The sequence below is a fragment of the Mustela lutreola genome, chromosome 6 (genome assembly GCF_030435805.1).
Source record: "Mustela lutreola isolate mMusLut2 chromosome 6, mMusLut2.pri, whole genome shotgun sequence".
Classification (NCBI taxonomy): domain Eukaryota; kingdom Metazoa; phylum Chordata; class Mammalia; order Carnivora; family Mustelidae; genus Mustela; species Mustela lutreola.
In genome coordinates this window covers 156,097,119-156,120,228 of record NC_081295.1, presented here as the reverse complement: position 1 = coordinate 156,120,228, position 23,110 = coordinate 156,097,119, and the positions used below count along the sequence as shown (strand labels likewise).

The window sequence follows — 23,110 nt, the reverse complement described above, 5'->3', positions numbered from 1 at the left end:
TCTTTTCTTTCGACTTCCTTTTTTCTTATTACCAGGATTTCCAACCCTAAAACCTTAGAATTCAAACAAAAGAGTTCTATTGGTTCCTTTGCTTTTGTTCACTCATACAGTGATTCTTTCGTGGTCAATAAGAACTCCATTTTGATGTAACCTGAAAAAGTCTGAGGGAATGTTCTAATGTTTAAAAGTAGGCTGTAAAAAATAAATTAATTAAAAAAAAAAGGTAGGCTGTGGTTGAAGATGAATTACACCGAGCGGAGAAGGTGCAAGTATGTAAAAGGGCAAACCATCGTAGTCGGCAGGATTCGAACCTGCGCGGGGGGACCCCAATGGATTTCTAGTCCATCGCCTTAACCACTCGGCCACGACTACATCTTCCACGAGCGTTTTTCGATCTCCTCCATGTTACCGTATATATCATGTATTCTAGACTACTTCAGGATTTAGTAATACAAGAGAGGGAAGCAAAGAATCCCCGTTAATGAAACCAAAGAGGAATCAACCAACTTCCATTCCAGCACATGGTAAATTGAGAATGCTCATTGGGTCTTTTCTAGAAAACAAATCCGCCATATGTTGCAATAATTCTCTTTAAATTATCCCCTTTAAATGATCCTTTAAAAAACCTCATATTCTTGCTGAAGTAGGTACTTTTTTTTAATGTTTAGAAATCTATATTAAACTTCTGTTATATACCACTTAAAAACATACACATATAACCCATTGGTTGTTTTAAAACAAACGATTTGATTGGCTAGATCCTAGTAGAAACCCTTTTGGTGATTGCCAGGTGAGGCTAAATATTTCTTTATATACTAAGCCATTTAAATGATTGGGAAAATATTAATAATTAAACACAAATATCAAATACTTTGAGATGAAAAATACATTTTATAAATAGAAATGTGAAAACTAGGGTGCCTGGGTGGCTCAGTGGGTTGGTTGAGCATCTGCTTTTGGCTCAGGTCATGGTCCTGAGGTCCTGGGATTGAGCCCCACATTGAGCTCCCCGCTGGGCAGGGAGTCTATTTCTCCCTCTGCCTCTCCAGGTTGCTCATGCTTCAAGTAGAAACTTTATCCTCAATAAATAATCCGACAGATGTCCTTACAGATACCCTATGTCTTCAGACACGTAATCCAGGGCCTGGAATAAGGACTCAATAAATGTCAGCTGTTATTGTAAGCATCATTTTTAAATTTGGGAAAGAGGAACCCATCAAAATGTTCCAAAGGGAAACCTGTCTCCTATTTTTTGGTAAAGATCAAAATATTTTAAAGCATTCATTCATTTCTTCATCCTTTCAAAAATTTTATTCTGAGCCCAATTACATGCCAAGCACTCTGCTAGGTACTGCTATTCAGTGGAGACCAAGAAAAGTATAGCCGCTCCTTGAGTGATTTCCAGAGTAAACAATTATAGAAGTGAACATTTACAAGTGAGTGTGACAAGTGAGGTCCCGTGGGCCAAGTAGCCTCTAGGAGTCATGCTCAGCCCCAGGCCCCGACATCTTAGATAAGTGCCTGGAGAGTCACTCATTAGACTTCAAGTTTCATGAAGAAAGTGTCCAGCTCTACCTTTGCTGCCTCTGGATGGGTAAGTGGGTACTCAATGACTATATGTGGAATGAATCATATTTAAGCTCAGATCTGAAAGATGTGTAGGAGTTAGCCAAGTTGGAAAGGGGTGTGGTGTTCTAGACCTAAGCCTCACAGAATATGAAAGAAACTGAAGAAAGTTCTGTCTTGCTGGAAGTTGTTTTTTGGAGAGATCCAAGGAGGGGCAGCAATGAGAGAGCTCTGTGCCTATTCTTTAGGGCCTCTGTTTAAATAGGACAGCTTCTTCCAAGACTTTTTTTTTTTTTTTTTAATTGGAACTTATACTACAAAAATTTTAAAGCGTAAAAAAAGTTGAAAAAGTAAGGGATTATCTGTATACCCACCACCCCGATTCAACAACTGTTAACATTTTGCCCTATTAGTCTTATCTACCGTATTCTTCGGGAATATAAAATTCCTTTGCGGACATCACAATGTACTCGTGAATCAACCACGCCCATGTCTTATATAACTAGGATACCATTATCATAACGAAAAACTCTGGTGATTCTTTATAAAAACATCTACTATGTCAGCCTTATTTAAATTTCTCTAAGTATGTTTTTCGGAGCTGGGGTTTCTAACCAGGATCGAGTCAAAGTTCATGCATGCACTGCATTTGATTTGTAATGTTTCCTTGGTCCGTTTCAGTTCAGAACTTCGCGCCAGCTTATTGTTGCTGTTATTGACATTGACTTAAAAAAAAAAAAAAAAAATCCAGCCCGTCTTCTGGTAGAAGGTCCCACTCTCCGTATCCGGCTCATTGTTTCCTTAAGGCAACTTTCAATTTGTTCCTTGACCCTCTTCAAACTAGAAGTTAAGTCAAAATGATCGATTAGGTCTATTTTGGTTAGATTAGAGTTCTGTTAAAAATTGGGGCTTGACTTACTCGCTACAGTATGTACGTCACTCGAGGAGGCACTTGTCAGGGGTCCCTCGGAGATTTCTTTTACCCTTTGGAATCAGCAAGTAATCTTGAGGTGGTCCTTTAACACCTTGCACGCGCTGCTTCCCAAACCCCTAAGGGTCCTAAGGGTTTTGAGATCGTGAAAGCTTTTTGCTGAGTGTCTGATTTCTCTGGGGATCGCAGATGGGGAGTCATCTAATCCCACCTACATTTGTTAGAGGGCATCGTGAAGCTCGACCTTTCCGCTGCCTTTTCCCCAACCCCCCACAGGCTTTCCTGGTGTTCCCACGACAGCTTCACGTCCCGCGGTTATAGCAGTCTGGGGATGCAGGTGCGCAGGTGGGCAGGTGCGAGGCGTCGGGCAGCTGCGGGCGTCAGGACTCCTCGGGCTCGCGGGCTGAACCCCGGGTCCGAGACAGCGCCCCAAAGATCCTGACTTTGTGGGCGGAGGGGAGCGCTGAGAGGGACCGGGTGGGGCGGCTGGCCGGGAAAGTTTGCATTTCCGAGAAGCCACTGCGGCTGGTCTGCGGCCCCAGAGAAGAGGCTGCGCTGCTGTCGGGGGACAGACGCTCGGGGGAGAAGGGGAACAAAGGAACAAAGAGAAAAGAGTGAGGGCTGGAGGAGTCAAATCCGGGTGAAGAAGCTATTAGGTTATTGTGAAAGGGAGAAGATTGTGTTTGCCGACTTTAACCGAGAAAAGTGGACCACCGAGGTCACCCGAGTGTCTGAAAGGGAGAATAAAGAAGACCCTTAACAACCACGAAGGGATTCGAACCCTCAATCTTCTGATCCGAAGTCAGACGCCTTATCCATTAGGCCACGTGGTCCTCCTGCAAACTGAGGGGGATGTATGTCTAAAATTTGTTGAAAGAAAATAATCTTGGCGGTATAAAAACCACCAAGGGAAATTATCACTATAAACCAAGGCATTTCCAAAAACCTTCCAGTCTAGACTTTTAAGCCGGAGAACACACCGAGGTTTCCCGGAGGGAGGTGGTTGGGGCTTTGGGGGAAACGGGGCTGGGGATGCAGGAGACGCCTGTTGTGATGAGCAGGGTGATTGCACTTATGGGACGAATGGCTGAATTCTACACCTGAAACTAATATTAGACAGTATGGTAACTAACTGGAATTTAAAGATCTTGGGGAAAAAAAAAAAAAAAAGAAATCCCACCGTTTAGTTGGAGAAACCAGTTGAACCTAATGGTCAAAAAACCATGGTAAAGTTACAACTGAGATAACCACCAAGGAGGGGAATATGGTGCGACAATAACCAGTAAGAAAGAGCTTTATCTTCGGACAGGGATCTGGCAGAAAAGGCCACATCGAGAAGGGGACGCCTGAGCCAAGGGCTGGGGGTGGGGGGAGGCAGGCAGAGATTGTGGATAAATGAGAGAATTCACTTCTGCACACTCCAGAAACCCCGCTCAAAGTAACTCCAACAGAGAAGTTCAATTAGGACAAAAACAACTGGGGACAGGAGATCACAGCAACCATAGTTTGTTATCTGGGAGGCCCATGGAGGTGTGATAGATGACTTGTCAGATCCCAGAAAGCTGAATCCTAATTAAGTTGCGTGGAAAAAGCAAAGAGTCGGCCAAATGGTCAGATTTACCCATAAACCCTCCATCTTCATGCCCCAGGGCCAGGCTCAGGGATGGTCAGCAGGGGTGCTCTTCTGGAAACTGCCTGTTAGGGGTGGGATTGCGTGTCCTACAGCCAGCCGCCTTCACTTGCTGAAGCCCTAACCCCCAGCACCCCTGAATGTCACTGTATTTGGAGGCAGGGCTTCCAAAGACATACATAAAGTAGGGTGAGGTCATAGGGGTGGGCCCTGACCCAGCATGACTGGTGTCCTTATAAAAAGAGGTTGGTACACACACACACCAGAGGAAGACACACCACGTGGACCCCAGGAGAAGAGAACCATCTAGAAACCCTGCTGACAGGGTTGATCTGTTTCTAGACTCCCGAACCCCATCTGTGGCCCTGAGTTGTAGAAGCCCAAGCCCACTCATCCATTGCCCTTCCTACGGCCTGGAAGAAGACTGGACATTTATTTTCTTGAGACAGGAAAGTATGTCATCTCCAGGCTGGGGAAGTGATGCTCAAACCGTCCCCTGAATCACAATCGCCTGGAGAACTTGTTAAAACACAGACCTCCAGGGCCCACCTCCAGAGCTTCTGACTCGGTGGTTCTGGGGTGCGGACAAAGATGAACATTTCTAACAAGTGTCCCGCTGATGTCACGCTCCAGTTCCAGGCAGCGCTTTCCGAGACTCACAAGGCTGGAGGGAGATCCTGCTCTGACTTGTCGCTCGTGGCCTTCTATACAGACCAGAAGGCCCACGCATTCTGACTGAGAGGAGCAAGTGAGAATTTTAGGAAGAGATGTTATTTATTTATTTTTATTTTTAAAAATTTAAATTCGATTACTTAACATACAGTAAATTATTCGTTTCACAGGTAGGGTTTAGTGATTGATCAGTTGCAAGGAGATGTCATTTAAACTTGACTTTGGAGACTGAGCTTTTCAGCAGGTTGAGTATGGAACTGGTAGACGCTGAGACAGGAGGGAGGTGGTGCCTGGCCAGGGTGGGCACTGCAGGGCTGGGCAGGGCTGGGGGCCTGTTTCAGAAGAGGGAGGAGTCTAGTGAATTGTAGGAAAAGTAGTAGCGCAAAATGTATAACCATTATGACTCTCATTTCACTGTGGATCTAAACCCAATAAGTATGGGATTTGTTTCCAAACAGAAGAACTTTAATAAATGGAAAGACTGAGCATGAGAAAACACTGAGTTTTTTTTCCCCCCAAAAGGAAGCATTTGGGTTTTTTGCGTCAATATTGAATCTGGTTGATTCCTTTCTTTTCTTTTCTTTTCCTTTTTTTTAAAATTCCTTTTCTTTCTTAACAAAGCATTAGAGAAGTTATGGATAGAGCGGACAAAAATGATTAACTCCGCCAATAAAAAGACAAATCTTTAGAACCTGAAGGAAAGGATAAAGCATTAACTAGGATTTAAATCCTAGCTTTTCCTCACTGTGGCCTCCTGGCGTAACGGTAGCGCATCTGACTCCAGATCAGAAAGTTTGCGTGTTCAAATCACGTTGGGGTCAGTTGTAGGTATCCTTTTAGGGGGAAGAAGAAATGAAAAACAACACGGTTTCCCTCAGAAGTACCAAGGTGATTTATATGCCTTATTCTGTCCAGTTCTGTTTTCTTCTGTTAGGATTTGGAGAAACCTACTTTATGGCCCAAATTCTTCTTTTAAGATCAACATTGATAGCCTTTCAATTTGCTGCTGTAGCTTCCTGCCATTCTTCCCCTTCAAAGCATCCTAATCACAGCTGCCAAGTAAATACTGTAAGTTCTCTGTTGTGAAGAAGAGGTGAAAAGATAGAGTCTAGAGCAAGATAGAGGCATGTGAAAAACCTCCTGGCTTTCACCTGCTTCATATAATCCAGATTCGGAGTTCGTTACCTCCCTGAAACCCAAGCTCAAAACTCACTTCGGTAAAGATAATTTTCATCCATCGTTAATGTTTTTCTGTGTTGGCTTTTTCTCCAAACTACTGAAAAGTCCTTAAAAACAGGAGCCTTAATTCTTATTTTATTTCCAGGCTCCCTTTGGCTTTTGATTCCAAGACCCCACATGGACCTCAGCAGGATTTTCTTTACTATTCTCACTTCTGATGACTATCCCTTCCTTGCCCAAGCTTGGGTCCTCATAGCAGAATGACAATAGGTCTTTTTTCCAAAATAAGATAACTTGTTTCAAACTTGGATTGAGTGCTGTGACCTAGTAGTTAACTGAATTGGTTTGCATCATAAAAATGAGATATTTTCAGTATTTGTTTTCATTAATGATTTAAGGATGGTGGGGAGGGGATGGAGAAAGACTTTGTATATCTATATCTGTATATCTATAGATGTAGATATAGATATATATTATTAACATATAATGCATTGTTTGTTTCAGGGGGTACAGGTCTGTGATTCATCAGTCTTACACAGTTCACAGCACTCAGCATAGCACATACTCTTTCCAATGTCCATCACCCCGCCACCCTATCCTTACCTCTCACCCTCCAGCAACTCTCAGTTTGTTACTTAAGAGTCTCTTATGGTTTGTCTCCATTTCTGGTTTCTTCTTGTTTCATTTTTTTCCTCTCTTCCCCTATGATCCTCTGCCTTGTTTATCAAATTCCACATATCAGTGAGATCGTATGATAATTGTCTTGAAGGAAAGACAGTTTTTTATGTTGGGTATTTATACTTGTTTTTCACCTTCAAAAGTCTCCAAGGGCCACATGTCAGTTTCACCTTTCTTCTAGGTCACAAATTTTCTCAGAGTGTTTCGGTATAGCTTTTTGTTTAATCGGATTTAAGGAATCCAGGAGAAAAAACATACCATATCAATGTTTTACTAATAAGGCAGAGACAATGGAACTGTAGCTATGAGGACAAATAACAGGACACTAGCTTACGGGGCATTGGTGGTTCAGTGGTAGAATTCTCGCCTGCCACGCGGGAGGCCCGGGTTCGATTCCCGGCCAATGCAACGTTCCGTTTTTTCATAAACCAGGGCAGGGGTAAAAATATTTTCCCTAAAAAATTACAAACTAAAAATACTGTGAGGTAACTGTGTTTCTTGTATCCGAATATGGCTGAGAAAGATTAAAGTTAACCCTCTTGCAATTTCTTCTTCAGAAATTATGCCAATCGGCATGCATTTTGTTTTCTAATGAGCCGAAACATCATCCTATTGGAGCGGAGATCAAGGTATCCTTATTGTCTTGGCAGCGATCACTGAAAAATAACCAGAAAATTCAGAAGGCGCCAAAGCTTATCTTCTTGCAATTTAAATATGGAAAAAGGTAATGCTTTCAGAGTGAGCAGAGTGGCGCAGCGGAAGCGTGCTGGGCCCATAACCCAGAGGTCGATGGATCGAAACCATCCTTTGCTATCCTTCTTGTAACTCTTTTGGTTCAAAAGCAGATTTTCGAAAAAGGGAGTGAATAAAGTTGGTCACTATCAGAAAGGGTCTGTGGACCAGTTCTGGATGAGTAAGAATCCCCAAGGTAATTTGTTGCAAATCCCGTTTCCTGTCTTTAACAGAGGCAAATCTCTCCAGTGTGGCTGGTTAGTGTGTTGATATTCAGTCTCTGATTAGGGGGCCATTACACCTGTTAGGGACTGAGTGCCACCCTAGCAATCGCTTTGGTATCTCGCAGGTCAGGCAAGCGTTACAATTTGTAATAACGTCTGTTACCAGCGTCTCGATATTCAAAATCGTGTTCTTTTTAGTGTGATGGCAAGTACTCCAGAGCAGTTGTCATGGAAGTCAACAGAAAGGTCATTTTGTAAACTGGAAAGGTGTTATTTCTCATGGGAATATATCCAGACAAACAGTCAGCAGTCGTGTAGTCGTGGCCGAGTGGTTAAGGCGATGGACTTGAAATCCATTGGGGTCTTCCCCGCGTAGGTTCGAATCCTGCCGACTACGGAGTAGTGTTTTCTTTCCAGGTGTTAACACCTGCTGGACCAATTTCGGAAAGAGCAAAGCACACAAAATAGCATAATATACACCGTTTTCCTGGGTATTATTATATTTCCCCATGAAATGTAAACAGGCAGTCTAGTCCTTCAGTGTAGCAATGGGTGAGGAATATTTTTGAAAATGATTTTGGGAAAACACTAGGCATTTCTGAGACCACTGTATAAAGATGCTGAAAAAAAGGCCCAGGGTTAATTCTTTCTTTAATTTTCTATTTCCTTATCTGAAATCCAGCTTGGGTCTGACTTCTGAAACCTTGCTTGCCTCTTACTTCTTCCGCTTGACATTCCTGCAGGGCATTACTATCCTACTCCTGAGCACCTTTGGTGTTTTGGAATCAATATCTCAAAACAGAAATTTCCAATCTTTCCTCCTCCTGGGTCCCTCCTATTATTCCACTCAGTAAGCCAGAATTGCAGAGAGGAAGTACAGGATAGAGAATTTTCAAAACTGTTTTCAGATCTTGGCTAAATCTCATAAAAAAAAAAAAAACCACCAAAACAAAGCTGTTTTGCTGTATAAAACTTAACACATACACAATACTGTATATGCAACATAAATAAGAGTAAATGTAACAAAAATTTCTTTTATTACACTTGCAATCGATCCATTACAGAATGAAGATAATCCAAAAGAAGAAAGTAAAAATAATTTAGAAATGTGAAAGTTCTTAATCCTTGAAATTACTAGAAAATTCCCATGTTATATTTAAATTTTTTCTTGCATCTTCTATATTCACACATGTCCTAAGAGATTTTTTGGTGTTGACAGTTTCTTCTATAAACCCATAGGTAGCAAATGTTCACTGTCCAGGTTAGGAATTTAGTATATGCAAAGTTTAGATTTTTCCAAGAATGCGGTACTAAGCCCTTCGTGGACCCTGGGGAAAGTTCCAGGCAAAGATAAGCTCTGTTGGGTCCCCCCCCCAACCCCCCGCGGAGCAAGTTTATTGCCTCCTTGGATTCTGGGACAGTGAACCTTCTCCACCTGTCCCGGACAGGTACTCAAGTGCCACTCACATGCCACTCATTGTAAAGAGCGTCCAAAAGCTTGCCTTGGAGAGCGGTTGTTCGTGGCCCCATGGTGTAATGGTTAGCACTCTGGACTTTGAATCCAGCGATCCGAGTTCAAATCTCGGTGGGACCTCTCAACCTTTTCGTGTCCTTCCCCCTTAAGTTACACCTGCGCATTGACTTGGCCAGAAACACCTGAGCCCTTGCTCATCACGGTCGGCGAGGCGACACTGCAAGGGGACGCTGTTTTCTGCGCTTTCTTCTGGAATTCTACGTCGGTCCTCCTGTGCCCCTCCTCCTTCGCAGAGGAAGCAGGTTGTCGTCCGAACGCCCTAAGTACTGTTTCACACCCTAGACCTCAGGTCTGGGTTCGGGTTCCATTAGTTTCTAACATGAACGTGACCTTGAGAAGCTCCTGATGCGTGTGCGCCCCAGTTGCTTTGCTCTCTGGGATACAGCAGATTTTCTATTAATATTTAAGAAATTCTAACTATAGTTCACAACGTGCTGAACACAATGAAAAACTCTGCATTGAATATTCAGAGATACTCCGTCAGGAACAAGCGCAATGTGGCCCCATGGTGTAATGGTTAGCACTCTGGACTTTGAATCCAGCGATCCGAGTTCAAATCTCGGTGGGACCTGCTCTGGTTTTGATGACCTCACCCCATATTTCAAATCGCTATTGCATCCTTGTGTGTGGGCAGGATCTTTTCACTCACGCTCTCTCCATGTAAAGAGCGTTCTGTAATTCTTACTATCTTCTCACTTTATGAAGAATGACTTTTTTATACCACCTTTGTGTCCTTGAAGAGCACTCACACTGACTCCCCAGGATCCCAAAGTCCATCTTATCTGCTTTAATCTTAAAGCCCTAACAGTTTTTGTGCCAGAAACCCTTCCTTCTTTTCTACTCCTGTAGCTCCTCAAAATGTAAGGGCCAGGAGCAAGAATGTGCATAACAATTCCATCAGAAATCTCCTGGGTAAAGGACTCTTTGGTGATCGCTTCTTGGCCTTTTGGCTAAGATCTAGTGTAGGAGTCTATGGTGAGCACTGTGGGCTCTAAACCCAGTAATCTGAGTCCACATCTCTTTGTGACCTCATCATCCATGGGCAGTTTTCCTTCTGTGGTTCTTCTAACTCGTTTACTCACCTTCTGGAATTCTACACATGCCATTTACTTCCAAATCCACAACCAAATCAACATAGAGTCCTTGGCCAAGAGAAAATTGTCTCTGACTATTCCCCCACCGCCCCCTTAGAATCCCTCTTGGTGCCTGTTTTTGCTTGGTCTGGTGCCTGAAGTCAGTCAGATCCACGGGCGTTAATTATGTGCTTCTGGTGATGAAGAGTTCATATGTCACAGGCCCCACCTGTGACTTTTCTTCCTACGAGGTTCATGCACATCCTCTGTAGACCTGAAAATGTCCCGACCATGGAGAGAAACCCCCACCATCATTGTCATTTGAGAGTTTCCACTGTTTGCATATCAGAGGCCCTCCTTTAATGTGTCTTCGATTGAATTTACACTCGCACACTTTGAAGATCTACTGACCGGATGCAACAGTATCCATGTCTTCCCTTGAAGGTCTGTTGTCACAGAGGTCCCATGTGTGGTGATCAACACTCTCTCTAGACATTGGACCCTAAATTCCTTCTCTTGACTCTCTTTCATTCAAGCATATTCTCCAGTGTTCTCAGTGACAGCAAAAGAAAAGCCCCCAGAAACTCCAGTGGCCTCTCAACATCGTTCTAGAAAAAGCCCTGCAAACTTCCTCATAGCTAAGCCCAAGTCATGGCAATGTTTTAGAACATTAGAACGTTTACATAATGTTGTGCTCGCTTCGGCAGCACATATACTAAAATTAGAACGTTTACATAATGTATTAATTTCCTACTGCGGCTGTAGCAAATGACCACAAATTTAGTGGCTCAAAGATCACAGTCTACTTTTCTTACAGTTCTGGAGATCAGAAATCTGAAATCAAGATGTCAGCAGGTTTTCTGGGGACTTCAGGGAAGAATCTTGTGTCCTTGCCATGTTCAGCCTCTAGAGAACTCTTCCCTGTGTCGCGTCTTGCTTTTGCAGTCATGTTTCCTATTATTGACTCTGACCTTTCTCTGGGTATCCTTAGAAAGTCCAGGATAATCTCTTCATCTCAACTTAATTTTTTTTTTAAAAGATTTTGTTTATTTATTTATTTGACAGACAGAGATCACAAGTAGGCAGAGAGGCGGGCAGAGAGAGAGGAGGAAGCAAGCTCTCTGCCAAGCAGAGAGCCCGATGTGGGGCTCGATCCCAGGACTCCGGGATCATGACCTGAGCCGAAGGCAGAGGCTTTAACCCACTGAGCCACCCAGGCGCCCCATCTCAACTTAATTTTAATCCTCAATTTAATCACATCTATAAAGGTAAGGTAATGTATTCACATGTTCTGGGGATTGGGATTTGGGCCTTTGTTAGAAGCCATGGTGCAGCTTACCACAGCCTGCAGTACTAAACAGCACATGTCTATTAATGCTCTTTGGATTGATTCTGTTCATGAGGACTTTTCTCAGAGGTAAAATTTGGATCCAGGTTCCACATGCTTTTTTTTTTAAAGAGACTCTTCTAGAGTGGCTCCCTGGTGGGATGATTGACATCTGAACTCAGATCTGGCAATCTTGGGGTACCTTGTGTCTCCACCTTCTCAATGGCCTTCCCTCCCAGCCACAGGCTCTCTGGGTCTTCAGGCCTTCCTGAGTTTCCTGGTTATCTATCCAATGTGTAATTACCAGCAGGACCGGCATGAATTACCACAGCACTGACACTTCAAACAAGATGCTCTTCACCTTACAGTTGCTCTGGGTCTCCAGGGTGAGCATCGCTGGGTCTTTCTGCTTCGGTGTCTTTTGTGATCGGCCTTCAAAGTATGGGCCAGACTGGGGTCATCTCAGAGCTCAGCTGGGGAAGGATCCATTTCCAGAGTCACGTTGTGTGTGGCAGGATTCAGTTGCTTAAAGGTTGTGGAACTGAGGGCCTCAGTTGTGGGCTGGTTGCTGGCTGGAGTCCAGACACGTGGACCTTACCAACGTGGCAGCTTGTTTTGTCAAAGCATGTGAGCTGAGAAAGCAACCGTGCAAATGTTTTGGTAAAGTCGGAAATCACAATCTGTTGTAATCTAATCATGCGAGTGAGATCCCATCACATTTACTGTGTTCTGTAGGTTAGGAGCAAGTCCCTGGGTCCAGCCCTCACTGAAGGGAAGGTATTTTACAAAAAGTACGTTTACCACCCTGGGTTTCAAAGGCTCTAGAGATCCCGAAGCTGAATGGCTTTCTGCTATGACTGATACTTTGCAAGCAGCTTTTTATTTTATTTATTTATTTATTTATTTATTTATTTATTTATTTATGGCTTTGTCAGTGATTGCTATATCAAGAGCAATTCCCAGTACCTCCCAATTGGGAAAATTACTTCTAGGTGTTAGCTTTTATAGTTTTCCTTTATCTTTCTTTACAATTAAGCCAGCATTGAAGAGTTCAACTATCATTCTTCTAATATCACTCCTGACAGGTGAATCAGAATCTCACAGTGTAATGCCCAGACGTGGCTATTTTCCCAAAGTTCCTCCTGGATTCGAATGTGCTAGAAGCAGTGAGGCCCACTGAGCTGATTTTTCCCTGACCACCGTATTCAGCTGGCTACCACTCCATGGCATTTGCTACTTTCTGACATAGTGTATGTTTTGAGGTTTTAATTATTTGTTGCCTATTTCTGCCTAATTCACTTTCACCGGGAGAGGGGATTTTATGCATGGTGTTCATTCCTGTACTTAGAACAGGGCCTGGCACATAAGAGAAGCTTGATAAATATTCTTGGAAAGATTGAATCAATGAAAGAATCAATGAACTCTTCAGTTTAACGCTGGTCATAGGTTTTGACCGTTTCCAGCTCTAACAGCACCAAACCCAAATACATTTTTTTCTTTCCAGAAACATTTTAGAATTTGTCACTCTCTTAAGCTTAAAAACAAGTACAACTCTGTATTTTTTTGACATGTTTACAGGTATTTATTATATTGATTTGATAATTAACATTTTCTATCTATTAAATCATTCCTTGGTACCTCCTTAGAGCCTGCAATTTGAATCCCGATCACGTCATAGAGCTGTGCGTGCACACATGCAGAGTTATTATTATTATTATTTTTGTTTAATGACCTTGAACGTAGTTGAGAAAGAGAAAAGCAGCCAGGGACCGCTAGTGTTCCAAATTTAGCTTCATTCTATTACCTTTTTCAAGATAGAATTTATGAAGATACGAAATCACAGAATTATGCCCTCCCTTCCTGACCCAGGACAAAGTCCGGCTTCCTTGTCCCTTGCCTCAATCATCCAACAGAAGACAAATGTTACAATAAGTACCCCCCCCTGCCTTTTTTTTTTTCTTTTCAAATTTGAGATATAATTGACATAGAACATTGTGGGAGATGTGCAGCGTGTTGATGCTTTTATATGTTGCACAGCATTGCGTAACACCTTCATCGTGTCACAGAATTACCATTTCCTTTTTGTGTGATAAGAATATTTAAGATAGGGTGTCTTACCACTTTATATAATGTAATATTGTTGACTATAATCACCAGCTTGTGCATCAGCTCTCGAGAAGTCACTTATCTTCTCACAGCAAGTTTTGTTCCCTTTGACCCCCCAACTCCCCAATTCCACCCCCCGCCCAGACCCCGGTAACCACCATTCTACTCTGTATTTTTTTTTTTTTTTCTACTCTGTATTTCTAAAATTTCAGTGTTCAGTTTTTTAAGATTCTATATAGAAGTGAGACCACGCAGTATTTGTCTTTCTGTGTCTGACTTGTCTCACTGGGCATAATGCCCTCAAGTTCTAACCACATTGTCACAAAGGACATGTTCCTTCTTACGGTTGAGTAAGACTCCACTGTTTCTGCGTATCCTTGTAGTACGAATGTGTATGTGTGCACAGCTTCCTCTTTCTCCATTCATTCACTGACACTGGTGTTTCTGCGTTTTGGCTATTGTAAATAATGCTGCACCCGGCATGGGATATTTCTTGGATATTTCTTTGATATCATGAAAGAATCTTGTGTTTGGTCAATAATATGGCAAAGATATCTCTTTGATAACCTGTTTTCATTTCCTCTGGATAAAAACCCCGAAGTGGGATTGCTGTCTTTAATTTTTTGAGGAACCGCCATAATGTTTTGCACAGTGGCTGCCCCAATTTCCATTCCCACCAACAGTGCACCATGTGTCCCCTTTCTCCATGGAGTTGCTAACGCTTCTTCTCTCTTGACGTTTTAGTGATAGGCATTGTAACAGACATGAGATGATAGCTCATGGTGTTTTTGACTTGCGTTTCCCTGATTACTGGTGATGTTGAGCAGGCCATTTAGATGTTTTCTTTGGAGAAGCGTTGTTCTGTGAAAGGAAGGTCCATGCAAATGACCCCCGGAAGCAAAGGAGCTGAAGACTGAAGGAGGAGGCCAACAAGTCTAGTTTGACATAGTTCTCTGACCATTTTTAAATTGGATTTTTTTTGGTTGTTACTGAGCTGTCTGAGTTCTCTCTGTATATTTTGGATATTAACTCCTTTCTTAACACGTGGTTTGCAAATATTTTCTCCCATTTCACAGCTTACTTTTTCATCAACTTGATTTCTTGTTGCTGTGCTGAAGCTTTCTAGCTTGATAGACTTCCCACTTGTTGATTTTTTTTTCTTTTGGTGCCATATCTGAAAAATCGTTGCCAAAATAAACATCAATGAGCTAACCCCCTCATGATTTCTTCTAGGAGTTTTATGGTTTCTTATCTTATAACTCTAACTATAAGTGGATTGTCTTCAATCCATTTCGAGTAAATTTCTGTGAGTGGTGTGAGATGGAGGTCCAATTTCAATTTCTGCATGTAGTTATCCAATTTCGGATAAATTCATTATTTGAGTTATATCCAATGGGAAGGTTGTCTATGACCTTCATTATGTTGAGGTACATTCTCTCTGTATCAAACTTGTTGAGAGTTTTGTTTTGTTTTTTTAATCATGAAAGACTGTTGTGTTTGGTTAATAATATGGCATAATATGTGAAACACAGAAGGACGTTTGTATTTAAGAAAGTCTTAAAACTCCCCCTTTAACTGAGATCCTCCAAGGTCTCTCCAGGTGTGTGCCCTTCCTAGTTGCGGCAGCAACAATCCCAACTTAATCCAACTGCAGGTGTGTTCCTGGTGGTCTTTGTCTGGAGGGCATTGAAATAGGCAATAATAATTTAAAAAAATGACAATAATAAATTATCTTTTTAAAATCAAATTTGCCTGTACAAAACAAACAAAACAAGTCGAAACAAAACAAAACTCTGTCCGATGGTCCTAAAATTCTTTATTTTTTTTTTTTTTTTTTAAATTTTATTTATTTATCAGAGAGAGAGAGGGGGAGAGAGCGAGCACAGGCAGACAGAATGGCAGGCAGAGGCAGAGGGAAAAGCAGGCTCCCCGCTGAGCTAGGAGCCCGATGTGGGACTCGATCCCAGGACGCTGGGATCATGACCTGAGCCGAAGGCAGCTGCTTAACCAACTGAGCCACCCAGGCGTCCCTAAAATTCTTTAATAAAGCCCGAAATCTCTGGTCTGACACTGGGGACCAGTTCCAGTGGATCTGACCTTCACCTCCCAGCCCCGGCTCCTCACCAGTCTCTCGCTCGCACTTCTGGGAGGTAATGGCTCTTTCTAAGAAGCGCTGATGTTCTCTACACCAGACATCTGAGAACCCTGCCGAGGAGGATCCTGCAATAACAGGCACAATACAGCTCGTTTCATGGTGCTTTCAACGTCCATGGCCTAAAGGAGTGACGAAAACCAATTTGATTTCTAACACCAAAGCACCCATGAACTCCATTCTTCCGTCGGAGGCTGCCAGGTTTCCTGAGGAAGTGCATTTGGTTTTTACTCGGATCCACTCCCCTCTCCCCAAACCCCTCCCTCCCGGGACTATAGTCTCTTCTTTATTATTTTTTCCCTTTATCAAGGCAGGAAGGCCACTTACAGAAAGCACAGAGGTCTTCTCTATTAATAAAACATATAATCAACAACGGAGAATGCCGTGCTCAGCATCGCCACATAATACTTATCTGAGGCCTCCCCTGCAGGTGACGAGGTGGCCGAGTGGTTAAGGCGATGGACTGCTAATCCATTGTGCTCTGCACGCGTGGGTTCGAATCCCATCCTCGTCGGCGGCTCCCCCAGTGCGCCGGTGGAGTGAGGTTTTAGCTCTTGGTGAGCGAGACGATCGGCGGGCTTCGCGGAAGCGGGGGGAGAAATAAGCCCAAAACGGGCGAGACCGCTCTACCTAACCTACCTCTTTAACCGTTTTACGGAGGTTTCCGGGGCTACGGCCTGCTTGGCAGCGCCGCACCGAATCTGCTCCCGCGGCGGGGGCTCAGGGCGCCCCCGGGGTCTCCACTGTAGGCCTGAAACCCTAGTTCCGGACTTCTAGATCTCCGACTTCTCCCGCCACTGAGCTGCTCGCGCAAGAGGCCCTCAGGCCCCTGCTGCCCGCGTTCCCAGCGGGGCTGCAGGCACCGCGCTCCTCGGCGTTTCCCCTACGCGCTTCCCTCGGCCGGCTTGGGTCTCCCGCCCCCCAACCCGGACCTCAGCTCTCCCAGGGGCGGTCCAGCCCTCCGAGAGGTGGTGGGCGCGCAGGTGATGCTCGCGCCTCCTTCTGGCAAGAAAAAAAAAAAAATCCTTTTGCAAAAGCCCAGATTTTAGGTACTCTTCCGGTGAATTCGCAAAGAAAGGCACCATTCTCCTTTTTTGTATTTCAGTTGGATTAATTTAAATCAAAGATCTCTTACACGCGCTCCAGCCTCTACTGGTTTCTCCCTTCTTTGGTCCTCTTCTGCCAGTTACATCTTAATTTGAGCACATAATCCCGTAAAATCTCTCCTGTCTCCTCTTTTCACTTTACTGTGAACTAGAACAAGGGGTCGGGTACACAGCGTAGGATCACAAAATTCGAAGGGACTGTAGAGGTGATGTATCTAAAACGCCCCCCCCCCCCCCTCTATCTAGCACCTGTCTCAGGTGATGAGGAAACGGAGGCAGAAACCAAACTAATTGTTATAGAAAATCATATAACGAGGCTTTCCTTATTACGGTTCATGGAAACCAAGTTCTTTCAGATCACCTGGTTAGGGTGATGAAATCTTTCCAACATGTTCAAATCCTGCGACTGACTGTGACTTTTGATATCTAGAAAATTCTTCTGAAGAACATTTGTCATGATCTAAAGCCTTATGAAGATTGAGGCTTACAAAAGCATGAAATTTGAAGCAATATCTGATTTTGAATTTTATCTAACAATATCTGGTTATATGATATACATAGTTTGAAGATGGTTTACAACTCCTAAATAAAAGAAGACTACTAAAAGTGATATAATGTTAAAAAAAATCACAATGGAAAAAAATTTTTTTTTAAAGATTTTATTTATTTATTTGACAGACAGAGATCACAAATAGGCAGAGAGACGGGGTGGGGGGAAGCAGGTTCCCCCGCCTAGCAGAGAGCCCAATGAGGGGATCGATCCCAGGACCCGGTGATCATGACCTGAGCTGAAGGCAGAGGCTTTAACCCACGGAACCACCCAGCCCCCCACCCCCGACAATGGAAAATATTGATAAAATTCTTAAATAAAAATTTAAGACTGTCACATGGCCCAAGACAGCCCATATCTCAACAAAAACATAGCATGTTAAGATATGGCAAACTGGAAGATTTTGTCACTCCTGTGACATGCAAATATTGTCTCCAACTTTTTAACCCTTCTCCCCTTAACCTGGCTAGGTGATGGATGAAAGGAAGATATCACAAAACTGTCCATTGTCCTTATGTCTGTGATATTTAGTGCTTCAAAATTCAAGATAATTGATCTTATGCCAAAGACTATGAGAGACACACTATAGTTGAACAAAGCTGGATATATTATCTTGCTGCAATGAGGGAGGCAAAAGATCACAGTGATCTAGCAAGTGACTCAGTAACTCTATGATTGGTCGGTTATCTTAATAATTCTTGTGTGGAAGATTGGAAGATCCAAGTAGGACATATGATCATGGACAGTGTTTTTGTTTTTATCTTGCTTCCTAGGGGTCACAGAATGGCCTTGCCTTTGAAATTATTTAAAATTATTTATGTTCCACAGGAATTGACCAGGGCTTAGCTGTGAGGGCCAGGCCAGCTCCTGGCAACACCAAGGCTGAGCTGTGAGCGTCAGACCTGGCCCTGAGTGTCAGGCACTGCTCTTCTCTTTCTCAAAATCCATGTAATTCATACACTTGGGAACTCATTTTTAAGATGAAATGCAATAGGTGTAAGATAATAGGAAAGGATAAATGATTTCTAGAATTTGTAAATCTGCATTGACTCCTCAAATGATGAGTATTGGCCTCAGTTTTTCATTCCTTCCTATATCCAAGCCCTTTGTCTAGTAACTTCTCCATTGCTTTTCAAGAGGTGGAGTGTTGGCCCTGGCCTATGGGCTGGTGCATGAGGTTGACTTCAATCAATGGGGTATTAGTAGACATGAGTCAGGCTGGGCCTTTAAATATGTTTGCACTGTTGAGCCTGCTTCACACACATCTGCTGTCTTCATGATTTCCGTTCTTTCGAGAGTATATCCTTTTTTTCTGGTTTATAAAAGGATACTTAGTGTACGTGGTACGTTTTGTGAGGAAGGAACAGTGAGTGGCTTCACATGACATTAACACATAGCAATTGTTTTTAGTCTGAGAAATCTCAATGCGTGGCAACAAATGCTCAAGCCCCAACTCTGTACGATTTGGACGCGACAGCTGACTAGGGAAAATCAGAGTCATACCGGACATCTAAAGAAGAGGCTGAGGAAAGGAAGATGCAATTATTACCTTGTTTTAATATTCATTGCTTTCACCCAGTGAAAGCATCCTTCACGCGATCTGAAGGAACTGTGTTTCACCATGAAGTCAAGAATTGGAAATTACTTTTTCTTCATCCTAAATTATTAAATTCAACTCTTTAGGCACAAAAATGTGTCTTTGTGTATTTTGTGCAGCGGTCTTCTCTGTTTTCCTGCTTGCCTACACACTCGGTAAGCAGCTGGGCTCTTTTCATTACCTTATGTTTTTCTGTTCTGTAATTTAGGTTTGAATCTGGGCTGTTGTCATCCTTTTTTTGACAGCAACAAAAGCAAAGGAAAAAGGGAGGTTAAGAAGGAAAAGGAGGGGGTAGAGTGAAAACCAGTAACACAGACTTCAGCAGCCAGATCTTGCAAGGATGTGCAGACTCAGACTAGAAGACCAATGTGAAGGAAAAGAAGGAAAACAGGAGAAGCAAAAAGCTCCCACTGTCCTGGCCCCTGGGGTCTGACCTTGGTCTGGGACTCAGCAAATCTGAGAGAATGGTCGGTTTACAGACCTGAGTTCCTTTGAAACTATGAAAATGAAACTCAGGCTCTTAAAATCCAAATTTGAGGAGAGCTTGGGAGCCCTCAGTTTCTGGGATGGCCTTGCTCCAGTTTTGACTCTCAGCCTGTCTTGGGTCTTGACACTGGTTCTCCGCAGGTCTTTGAGAAGGACCTCTTTAGAGTTGGAACTGGAGGGGATTATGCTGAGCGAAATAAGTCAATCGGAGAAAGACAATTATCATATGTTTCACTCATATGAGGAATATAAGAAACAGGGCAGAGGACCATCAGGGAAGGGAGGGAAAACAGAGTGGGAGGTCATGAGAGAGGAGAAAAAACCATGAGAGATTCTTAACTCTAGGAAACAAACTGAGGGTTGCTGGAGGGGAGTTGGGTGGAAGGATGGGGTAGCCCTGTGATGGGCATTAAGGAGGGCACCTGATGTGATGAGCACTGGGTGTTATATGTAAGTGATAAATTATTGAACACGACATCTGAAACTACTGGTGTACTAGAAGCTGGCTAGTAGAATTTAAATTAAAAACAAAAAAAATTAAAAAAAAATTAGAGTAGAAGAAAAGAAACGGGTTTGGAACACAGGTAACGAGCGATTCTTCCCAGCCCATGAAATACAGCAGTTTGGGAGAGTGCATGAAAAGGACTAACCACGAAGGGATTCGAACCCTCAATCTTCTGATCCGAAGTCAGACGCCTTATCCGTTAGGCCACGTGGTCCCCAGCTGCGACGTTCTGCCGCAGAACTTAGAAAGTATAATGAACTTTCCGACCCGTCCCGAGTTGTCAAAGAGCACGCCGGCCACCCGCGTTTCTCGCTATTGAAGAAAGGGAAACGAGATGATCAGGGTTATTTGGGGCCACCGAGTCGGGACTCAGGAAGGGTAGGAACTGACAGTTATTTCGGTCTTGGGTCCTCCAGGGGGAGAAAAGTCATGGACATTACCACTCCTGAGCAGAAAAGCTGTTCATGGCACCTGAAAGCTGCCAAAATACTGCATATTGTCCGCATTCACTATTTTGAGTCTCTAGGTCCTTGGAAGGTCCTCCTGACAGTTACTGTGCAAACCGCACCCAGAAGGCAAGTCTTAGCATCTGCACCATTTTCTTTCTCGCTGTCCTGCATGGATACCTGCAGGGCCCACTTCTCATACTCCTCTGGGACTTACTTGGATTGTTGTAATGTGACATTAGAGCACTTTCCCACGTGTGTCTCTATCTGTTTGGAGAAGAATAGCAATCTATGGTTGGCGTTTCAGGAGGGGTCTAGAATGGTCCAAGGTCATTAGTGTTATCTGAAGCTTCCACATATTAAGAAATAAACACTCTAGTAGGATTACAAAAATTTCGACTGTTAACAATTCTTACAGTTAATAGATGATTCAACACAAAAATGTGTTGCAATAAGACCATTCTTTGTATGGTCAAGATATTTATAGAGTTTATAATGTTTTGTAGAGCGCTTGGCCCCATAAAGTGATAGAGATTTCAAGTAACATTTTGGATGACTGTTTTTGAGTTCATCAGTGAATCTGTGTGACCTCATGCACCTTGTTTGAGGATAATGTCGATTATACGCATATCGAATTACCTTAATTTTCTAAAATCCCAGGCCTTGGGAGCTTTGGCCCTCTTGGCTCATTTGTGATGTTAAATTAGCAGTTTCTGGAGCACAGAAATGGAGTCTTTTATACAGTCTTTTTTTCCCTATCCACAGGATTACATCTGGCAAATAGTAGGAGCTCAATAAAAACATGCTGAATTTCTCAAATACATATATTTTTGAATTTTGCAATCATTTTTAATATGGGTATTATTTAACTCAAAGATTCCTTTATCCTGCGAAAATCTGATTATGGACTTGTTCTCTTCCTCTCTCTCTGGAAGCAGGAAGATGGTGGCTAAACCATCATGGTTAGTGTTGGGTTGAGTGGTAAGAGGAGATTGCCAAGGCTCAGTCACCCAACCCAGTGGAGCGAGACACAATCTTCAGGAAGATCACTGGCAAGGATCTCCAGCCAAAAGAATTCTTGAGGATGACTGGTGTCTTGGTGTCAATGACCTTTCCCCTCAAGCGTCAGTGTCCTTTCTGGGGATACCTAAGAAACAGATATCCCAGATATCTGTAGCAGAAGATCATGATGATGAAAGCCTTGGACAGTTAATGATTATTGACGAGAAAAGTGTTGCTAATATGGGCCTGGTTATGACTGTGAATGATGGTTGGGGCCGGGGGAGTCAATCCATCTATCATTTCAACTGCATGTTTTTGGAGGTGGGCAGATGAATTGGCTTCCTGGTTTAGTGGGCTGAAGGGATAATTTTCTCTTCTCTCTGAAGTGATCAAGTTTGCAAGTTCCAATACGTTAGTCCGCTTACTTGTGCCTGTATATGTTGAAGTTGAAGTTGAAGAAATAATTTTTTAAAATCCTATACATTATAAAAGACATTATTGTGTAGTTTATGATTAAACAAATAAAAAACAAAGACACAATCAAAGACCAGACCATAAACTTGAAAGCTGCAGAGATTTTTAGTTTCTGGCTAGAAAATTTGATTATATTACTCCTCTGATCAAACTTGGTGATAGTTTCTTATTGCCCATAGAGGAATAAAATCGAAAGCTGTTTGCACTGCATATTAACTTCCTTATGATTGTCCCTTTCCTTATCTCTTCTTCCACAGCTCGGTATTATGTTGGAAGACCTAAAATTTCAAGGACTCCTTTGACATCTTTGAATCTTATAGGGCCCTAAACAGTCCTGGGAATTCACCTGTTCTCATAGGATATGCTTTCTACTTCGCTAATTCCTCTATCAATCAGACCAGGTGCATCCCAACCCCTCAGCCTAATGAATTTCACCTCTCTGTTGGTTCTGGAAGGAAGAAAATAAGCCAGTTCCATCCTTTGGAGGAAGCCAGCGGTCACTCTTCTCTGTCTGCTACAAAGCTTACCTCCCACAGCCCTTGCTGGTCACTCGGGAGTGTGATATTAGCCAACTTGCGTGCCATGCTGTGCCCTCCCCCTCCAGGCTTTGAGTATATGTGACTGGTAAACAGCTACCCATCTCATCTGCCCAGTGTTGAGCATGGTGTGTCCGGCCATCTGGCATTGTTTAGGGCGGAGGACTGTTCCTTCACCTCTAGGGTGAATGGGAGATGATCAGAATACAGCCATTCTACTTTTCTCCCCAAATCCTTCTCCTCCTATCTCCCTCACTGCGGTGCCGTGCAGTGTGCTTGAGCAGTGTGCTTGAGTCTCTAGAGACTCTTAACTGTTATGCCTCCTTGTATTTATTTATTTGTTTATTTCCCTATCTAGAGACCTCTTTTCCAAATTGGTGCATTGTCAGGGCAAAGGTAATGCAGCAAACCTATTTTACTCGTTTTCACAGATGCCTGTAGCCATGGTGATGACCCTTGGTCACACTCTGTAAACTAAAATACTGGAATGTTCACTTAATTACTGCATCATGATGCTATCCTGTGTACCTGAAGCAGTGGGTCACTATGAACTAGGTTGTCAGAATACTTAATCAGAATATCTCTTTCCTGCTGTGTCTGCACT

At 43.0% G+C, this 23,110-nt stretch overlaps 9 non-coding genes and 1 pseudogene across 9 annotated transcripts; 7 read left to right on the top strand and 3 right to left on the bottom strand.

Moving 5' to 3' along the window:
* Window positions 1–290: 290 nt before the first annotated feature.
* TRNAS-AGA (transfer RNA serine (anticodon AGA)) lies at window positions 291–372 on the bottom strand. The gene has a single exon. It is a non-coding gene; the product is annotated as a tRNA-Ser (tRNA).
* A 2,885-nt stretch (window positions 373–3,257) lies between these two features.
* On the bottom strand, window positions 3,258–3,330 carry TRNAR-UCG (transfer RNA arginine (anticodon UCG)). Its single transcript has one exon. It is a non-coding gene; the product is annotated as a tRNA-Arg (tRNA).
* Window positions 3,331–6,993: 3,663 nt separating this feature from the next.
* Window positions 6,994–7,064, top strand: TRNAG-GCC (transfer RNA glycine (anticodon GCC)). The gene has a single exon. It is a non-coding gene; the product is annotated as a tRNA-Gly (tRNA).
* A 333-nt stretch (window positions 7,065–7,397) lies between these two features.
* On the top strand, window positions 7,398–7,469 carry TRNAM-CAU (transfer RNA methionine (anticodon CAU)). The gene has a single exon. It is a non-coding gene; the product is annotated as a tRNA-Met (tRNA).
* Window positions 7,470–7,926: 457 nt separating this feature from the next.
* TRNAS-UGA (transfer RNA serine (anticodon UGA)) lies at window positions 7,927–8,009 on the top strand. Its single transcript has one exon. It is a non-coding gene; the product is annotated as a tRNA-Ser (tRNA).
* A 1,125-nt stretch (window positions 8,010–9,134) lies between these two features.
* Window positions 9,135–9,206, top strand: TRNAQ-UUG (transfer RNA glutamine (anticodon UUG)). The gene has a single exon. It is a non-coding gene; the product is annotated as a tRNA-Gln (tRNA).
* Window positions 9,207–9,645: 439 nt separating this feature from the next.
* Window positions 9,646–9,717, top strand: TRNAQ-UUG (transfer RNA glutamine (anticodon UUG)). The gene has a single exon. It is a non-coding gene; the product is annotated as a tRNA-Gln (tRNA).
* A 6,519-nt stretch (window positions 9,718–16,236) lies between these two features.
* TRNAS-GCU (transfer RNA serine (anticodon GCU)) lies at window positions 16,237–16,318 on the top strand. Its single transcript has one exon. It is a non-coding gene; the product is annotated as a tRNA-Ser (tRNA).
* Window positions 16,319–20,151: 3,833 nt separating this feature from the next.
* LOC131834740 (adenosine 5'-monophosphoramidase HINT1-like) lies at window positions 20,152–21,855 on the top strand (annotated as a pseudogene).
* TRNAR-UCG (transfer RNA arginine (anticodon UCG)) lies at window positions 20,190–20,262 on the bottom strand. The gene has a single exon. It is a non-coding gene; the product is annotated as a tRNA-Arg (tRNA).
* Window positions 21,856–23,110: the final 1,255 nt, after the last annotated feature.